The sequence below is a fragment of the Egretta garzetta genome, unplaced genomic scaffold (assembly GCF_000687185.1).
Source record: "Egretta garzetta isolate BGI_Z169 unplaced genomic scaffold, ASM68718v1 scaffold335, whole genome shotgun sequence".
NCBI classification, from domain to species: Eukaryota; Metazoa; Chordata; class Aves; order Pelecaniformes; family Ardeidae; genus Egretta; species Egretta garzetta.
The window spans coordinates 43,739-51,873 of NW_009259795.1; positions in this window are offsets into that span (position 1 = coordinate 43,739).

Below are 8,135 nucleotides of genomic sequence, written 5' to 3' on the forward strand. Positions count from 1 at the left end.
TAGTTTACTGAACATAAATTCCAGTGACACTTAAATCCCTGGGACTGCCAGTGCAAACCTTGGACAGATGAATGGAAAAAAAAAAGAGGACAGCACAGAGAAATTTTACTTTGCATTGGCACATTCCCGTACTGGAATGAGCAGTCTCTAAAATCAGCAGTTCAAAAGATGTTGATAAATTGAAGAGGATTTAGAGAAGAGACATGAGATGACTAAAGGACTGAAAAACATGCCTTTTATTGACAGACCACAGGAGCTTACTCTGGTTAGTCATCAGACCATTTCTCCTGGCACTAGTAACTTTATTATGCTGTGAGCCAGTTCAGGGAGCTGCTCTGGCTGACAGCGAACCTGCCTTTTTCTGTTTGCTTGTTTAAAATTTTCTTCTGCACCAGGACCCTGAACTGATTCACCCCATGGCCATGCAAACAGTGCCAACACAAAACTTGTTACAGGGACAAGTGGCAGGGGACTGAAGGAAAAGCCAGGACAGTTCGTCCCCAGATTTAGATCAAATGAACTACCTCCATACATACCTCCCTACAGAAGGCCCTCTCCAGCCTCATGGCGCCAGTGAAGACATTACAGAGCCTTCTGGGTGGAAGCCAAAGCTGGTGACATTTGTGGCAGAACAATTAACCGAGCACTGTGATGTCTTCTTTTCCACTAGCAGCATCATCCATGAGATTAGACAGCCATTTAAGGGATTTCACTGCCTGATTTATAGTCTCTATTCAGGGAAGTTCTGCAGTGTATGCTATGTAGAACAGCAGATAAGATGATCTGGACGTTTTTTTCTGTCCTCAGACCCTATGCGGTGATGTATTGAAAAACATCCAATCTTACACAATCTGCAAGCAACCTATAAACATTTCTTTCAGAGACAGAAACACTAGTGCATTTGTATACATATACTCTTCCTCTAATATTTTCTAAAGAAATATGACTGTGTGGTCCAGTTATCTGCAACTGAGTGCTCCCTAGCCTTTAATGTGACACACGTCTGAGGGGATAAACAAGATAGAACCCCAGCAAAGCTAATAGAGCCATCGTTCTCACCTATGAAAGAAAAGGTGCCTTTACCCAGGTTTATTATAGTTTATACAGCACTTTTCATGGGTTAAATTTTAAAGAACTGTAAAACTATTTTTAACTGAAAGTCTGTACTGATAGCCTTTAGCACCACAGCAGATAAGCTATTTAGGCAGCCTACTGTAAACAGCTAAATCTTTCCCATGTTGCAGCCATACCCTGACACAGCAGATAACGTACAGACCGTGAAAGCAAACCCTGGAAATAAGTGGGTCAGAAACCTAGCGGAGAAGAAGTGCCAATTTGTGGCTGCAGGGAGCTTACCAGAATACAAATGCTGCCCCTTTATTCAGGCGAGGCACCAGCAGCAGGACCCTGCTGGCTCAGGGACTACCCAGCCACCTTGGTCATTGCCAGGAAGGAAGCAAGGCAGAAGGGGCTGCTGGGGTCAGGACCAGCAGGTCAGCCTGGGGCTGGGGACCCAGCTGCCCACCCAGCGAGGCTTTGACTGCAAGAGGGACCACACACAGCAGGAAGGGATTGCTTGTGAGTCACTGCAAGACCTCCTGCTCCTTGCAGCTATCTGAAACTCATGCCTTGGGCTGTCGGACATAGGAAGATGTACAAGACTACAGATTTGAAAAAAAAAAAAAAAAATCAATAATTGGGATCCCTTCAAAAAAAAAAAAAAAAAAAGAGTCACATTCCTGGAACAGTCTCTGCCCTTTTAAAGGAAAAAAAATTCACTTCAGGCTTCTAATAATCACAGACTTCACTGTAATAGGAGGAAAGAGATTGTCATTAAGTGATTTGGAAAATCTGAGTCAAAATCAAGCTACATCCAAATCTACAGACATCTACACAGTTATGATGAGATGCTCTGCTAAAGGTCTGTTTATTAAGTGTTGGTGTGACCCTAAAGTTCAGCCATGGCCAGAAAAACAGTCAAAAATGAGGTGGCAGCACTGTGGGTTATTGCAGTTATCTCTGAAACCAAAAAGAAAGGTTATTCCCTTCACACCAGTGCTGCGTTCCCTCCTGAAAAATAAATATGTTTGAGGACTGGAGGAAAGGGCTTTTCCTTCTTTTTTTTTTTTTTTTTTTTTTGGCATCACAGCCTGCTCCTCAATAAACTAAGCAAGGTTGTGATGTTACCTCAAAATTACAAAGCAAAAGAATAGATCATGTGCTTTTTATCAGTGGAGCTGCTGCTTTTTTGTCACAGTCTAGATATGCTGTTCTCATCTTCTCTAGCTGAACTTCAACGAGTTAACACTTACTTAAATTCTAGTCTGAGAAAACTGTTAAGCTGCAAAAGCCAAGTCAGAGGCTATAGGGAGCTGGGCATCATCTGCACATTGACATCACAGGACACATTGGCTCATTCCTATATGCTCCTGTGTGAACTTCCCTCCCTTTCATATTATGCTGAATTAAAAAGAATGATAAAATATTAACCCACATCTTTTTTTTGGCATCACAGCCTGCTCCTCAATAAACTAAGCAAGGTTGTGATGTTACCTCAAAATTACAAAGCAAAAGAATAGATCATGTGCTTTTTATCAGTGGAGCTGCTGCTTTTTTGTCACAGTCTAGATATGCTGTTCTCATCTTCTCTAGCTGAACTTCAACGAGTTAACACTTACTTAAATTCTAGTCTGAGAAAACTGTTAAGCTGCAAAAGCCAAGTCAGAGGCTATAGGGAGCTGGGCATCATCTGCACATTGACATCACAGGACACATTGGCTCATTCCTATATGCTCCTGTGTGAACTTCCCTCCCTTTCATATTATGCTGAATTAAAAAGAATGATAAAATATTAACCCACATCTGTCCATCTCCCTAAGCAAGGTGTACTCCTAACATTGTCATTTCCCAGCAGCTAAATACTGAGCTTTTCTGAAGGAGAAGAAAAAAGATTTCTTTCATCCAGATGATATCAAATAAGACCTCCAACAAACAAATGACATCAAGGACCACAGTTTTTCAGGGTGGGGGCTGGGTTTGCAGGATATGAGTAATGTGTGAATGTCTTATTTGGATTAGACAGAAAAATATCTTGAATTTCTTGTGATACCAAGAAATTTCCCCAAAGCGGCATGAGGCTGCTCCCACTTTGTGCAAGGATTTTCCTAACTCTTACTTCCTCACAAGGAAACAGATGTACCTCAAAACCTTGTCCCACTGTTACCAACAGCTTTGATGGAAGTATCAAATACTCCGTAGCAGGTGCTAAAAAACTTTTAGAGCAAGAAATGTGTAACAGACTTCAATGTTATTCCAGTTTGAACACAGCAGAACAGCGAAAAAATGTGATCATTTGACCAACTGTGGTTTTGACTGTCTCAGCAGTTGGGCTGTGTATTTCCAATGGACTACTTGTAATGGCGGTATTAATACTTCAGCAATCATACATAAGTGTTTTGTTTAGTAGCAGGGCCTTACATCTAGTACAGTTCACTGCAAGGGGAAAAACACATGCAGCTCATTTTAATGAAAAACAAAATTATCATTCAGTTCCATAAAACCAAATGCTGGTACTTTCTAAATAAATAATGCATTTCCACTAATTTTTCATTAACAACTGTGCTGAAGATTTTCTATAATAAAAAAAACTGAGTCAAATCTAGCCTTCAGAAAATATTTTCCTGCACATTTTGATCCATTTCTGCCAGCCAAAGGGGCGCAAGGAGCCCTAAAAGCTCCATATCCGTAACAAAAAGCGTCTCCAGCAAAGGTACCAACAGATGGATTTAAGACAGGCAGCCAAGAAGGGCTGTTGTAACAAGGCTCAAAGCTGAGCTGCACACGGAAACACTGGAGAAATTTGGAGGCTGGAAATGTTTTTAAGTCATTCGAGTCCACCCATTCATTTGACTGACTGGCCAGTGTTGCAAAAGTAAGCGTGACCGCCTGCTGCCTCAGTCTATAGGGATTTAGTACACTCGGACTACTCTGTCCTCCTTTGACAAAAGGTTTTATATAGACAGTGCCAGACATTAATTACAGTAATTTGTTGTTAGCCTTGTTTCCTAAGGAAATAAGGCTCATGCACTTGCATTGTCCATTTGGGTGGCATTGTCCATTTGGGTGGACATCTGTCCCCCTTAGCAACTTCTGAGTTGATGGGTAATTTCAAACACAATTGAAAGAACTAAAAAACCCTGCAGATGCTATGCTCTTACAAATTCCATGAATACTGCTGGCTGGGTAAAGGAAAGGGAAAAAAAAATCTGTTAGTTCACTGAGGGAGAGAGGTAGAATTCAGCCATAACCTTCAGCATGGCAGAAGCTGGCTCTGCCAAGGAACGTGCCGTCTTTTGCCTAGTAGAAGTGAAATAAAAGAGATGGGGGTGAGCGGAGAAATGGAAGTGGTACTATAAAGGAAATGAGACCTAAGCCTGCAGAAAGACAGAGTCAAAGTTCTGTTGCTCACGGAACAACCTCCTTTTGCATGATGATAAAGCTCTCAAATATTATCAAGTGGAACAACCTCCTTTCCTATATTATTGCATGATGATAAAGCTCTCAAATATTATCAAGCCGTCAAATAAAATGGTTGATTAAACTTCCTTCAGCTGGTTCCTTTGTGTTATAACCATGCTACCCAAGAACAGCCTATTAGCTATACAGGCACTTCACACACGTGGATTATACTAGCAATTCATTATTAATTTTCTATTAAAATGACCACAGGTTTATTATAAACTATCAGGTTTATAATAAACTATCAGGTTTATAATAGTTCACTAGAGATCACAGGGTAGCTAACAAGATCACCCCTCTGCTCCTTGACAGAATTTCTAAATGCATTTCTCTCCAATTATCTGTTTCCTTAGGTATTAATGTTTCTTTCATTAAATGGGCAATATTTCCAATCTTATTATTCTCTGACTTCATAAAAAAATCAACATTTTACTTCAACAAGCGTTTTGTGTTATTCAAATTACGCTGTTTAATCACTATGGTTTCCCGAGGACAGATTTGTATTGACCAGTGCTACAAAAACTCTCTGTGACACTTAAAAGGAAAGTATGCAGTCTGAGCATTCTACATGTCTGTTTATCTTGCCACAGGTGTTACTAGAGATCCAAGCCCACACAATGTTCTTTGCTCGATGTTTCTGCTTTACATATTAGTTTGGAGTCTTTGCTGAAGTTCTGAATATGATACAAAGCTAATGACAACTTTACGAAGAGTAAAAAGGACAGCATAAACCACACAACTGAGTTAATATTTAAAGAACAAGAATTTAATTTGGTATGCAATGTTTTCCTAGGAGGATCTTTATTTTCAATGCTATACATGTGAAAATAAGAATGAATAAGTGGCTCGTTATCTACATGTATAAAAATATAAACATCCTATCAAACATCTGCAAAGTCACCCTTCATGATATGCATCACTGCAAAGACCTATGTCTTAACTTCTAATTAAGAGAAAGACTGCCTTCAGGGGGTTTTAATAGCACTTGTACATGCTTCTGTATTCCTCCATAAGTACATGAACTGCGAACAACAACAGCTACCGAATGTATACAGGGCTCCAGTATCATGCCTTTAGATTTTTGTCCTTCTGCACATCAACAGGTCAGCAGAGCCATCATCTTTATCCATTCTTTGAGCTCTCAGTAGAAGAAACCAGCGAAACTCGGTGACTTTGCCTTGGGCATTTTACCTTTTAAAAATTTTACTGAAATTACTGAGTAATGTTTAAGAAAAATATTGTCTTCTGTGGCAAACCATACAATGACTATTACATTTATGGCACCCCCATTTTAAGCCTAAATGTAATGAGTTATTAGTAAATGAAGGGTCCCATTTTCTAATACTAACAATGCTTAGAGTTTTTAGCACGAACACAAAGATTAAAAAATCATCAGTTTATGTTTTTATTACACCCATTTTTACTTAAAATGCGAGAATTTCTGGGTCATCTGCCAGCAAACGGATAGGCAATCATTGATCAAAATACAGGCAATCTTTGTTTGAGAGATGCATTTCAGCCACCTGGAAGTTTAGTTATGATTCACATTCAAGCAAATACGCAATCAATTTCAGTTCTACAAGCTGATATTCATATTCAGTTTTTCCATAGAAACAGGTATAGGAAACCAGTAAAACATTACCATATTATGTACATAGCGTAATATGTAAATGCTCAGCTAGATATATTATGAAATTCTGTAGCACTAAAATGATTAAAAAACTAAATGATTCGTGTAAAATGTTTATATACTGTATATATATGTACACTAAATCACAAGTTCAATTTAAAACTGCCCCTATTCACAGCTCCTATGATGGATTTAGTAAGCTACCAGATTCTTAAAAAAAGAAAGCTATCTAGAGTGAATTTGAACACTTTACTGAAAACTGATTTTATACAAAATCTTAAAAAACATACTTCAGAGTTACTTAACAGAAACTAGAAAAAGACGGTCATTATTCTTGAGAACGGCATTGTAAAGACCTAGTAGCTGTGATCAATGTCCTTTCGCTCGTGGTATAAATAAGTTAAGCACAAAGGAATCGTCTCAGAGTAAGGCATAGGACAAACAGGCTTCATTCCGTCTTCAGGTGTATTGGCCTCTCGCTCTATCTTATTGCTCATCTAATTTGGCAGGTATACATTTCACTCCTTTTAAAAATAATCCGTTATACAACTATCTACAACTGGACAACAATACCCAGCGCTTTCGTATGCGCATCTTCAATGTAATCACATTGATAAACAATCTTGCTAATGCTAAAAAAAAAAAAAAAAAACCACATGGTGATGCAAATTATGTTCAGTTTTATGCGGTTCTGCATGCACTTTATGGAAGACCAAGTAGTGAACACAGAGGCTGAGCACAGCAACTCAACTCAATACATATGTAGCTATAGCTGTTTTCAAAGGAATTAAGGTTTTAAAAATAAAACCCTACCGTGAAATTCTTTGGTTAGAATACAAGTGCCAGCAGTATTTCTAAATTTGGAGTTAGAACAATTTATTGTTCAAGAGTTTCCAAAATGTAATTTCAAGCTTTTAATATGTACCGCTAAATTCTTTGACACTTCGGATACATTTAGGATATTTTTCTCTGAAGGTCGGAACGGGCAAAACAGGTTTTTAAATCAAGTTCAGATTTTAAAGGAAAGTGCTTTTGTGCCCCAGTCTTCATGAATTTATTAGAAAGAGCTGCTCAATCTTCCCTAATGTAAAACCTATTGCTCAGATCAGCTCTCGCAAAGCAAGCTATGGCTGCCTTCTCCGGGAAAGAAAGACTGCTAGATACAACTTAGGAGGGGTCATTTCCTCTGAAGAAAGTTGGCATCCTTCTTGGTTTTGTAGGGACAGGGCTTAATCCTTTCCAAAAAGCACTAAGTTTGTCTGGGAAGAAGTACCTAACTCTCAGCAGTGTCGTTGCCCTGGTAGTACTGCCATGAAAACTAAGAAACTGTTTCTCGAAAAAGTGGTTTTGGCATCAATTCTGTTGGCTTCAAAGTTTTACAGCACTGACATGACAAAACTTAAAGTAACAAGCAGGGTGCTCTTGATTACACCTATAATGTACATCTGCATTAATTCAACGTACGTGATTTCAGTTTCCCAGGAAGCAGGCCCTACCTTCACTCTGGCAAGCTTGGCTTCGTCTCACCCCCATCGTTTTGAGGGTGTTTAAGGAAATATGCACTGAGATTTCTATGCATATTATAGACGGCAACTTCAAGAGAATTATAAGGACTTCACACCACCCATGAAAGTTACAATTCACAAGCACTTTAATTTTTCAAAGCGTCACTGTTTTACCTCTCGAGGGAATAAAGACGTGTCTCTGAGGACACTTTATAGTTCAAATGGTTGGTTATCCAGCGAACCTGTCCTTTCACATCAGCCTTACGGGCCTGCTGTGCGGGCCCTGGTCCAGTTTAACAGCTTGGAGAGGAGAGTTCAGAGAGATAGGGAGCAGAGAGGGCAGATGGATGCCACCGGTCGTGAAGGGCCACACGCATGCCTCCTGCAAAATTAATCACCTCTGCAGATGAAGTATGAGCCGGAGTGCCAACCCCTCACAGTCAGGCATCACTTCTATGTGACGGTCCTTCACAGACAGGCAG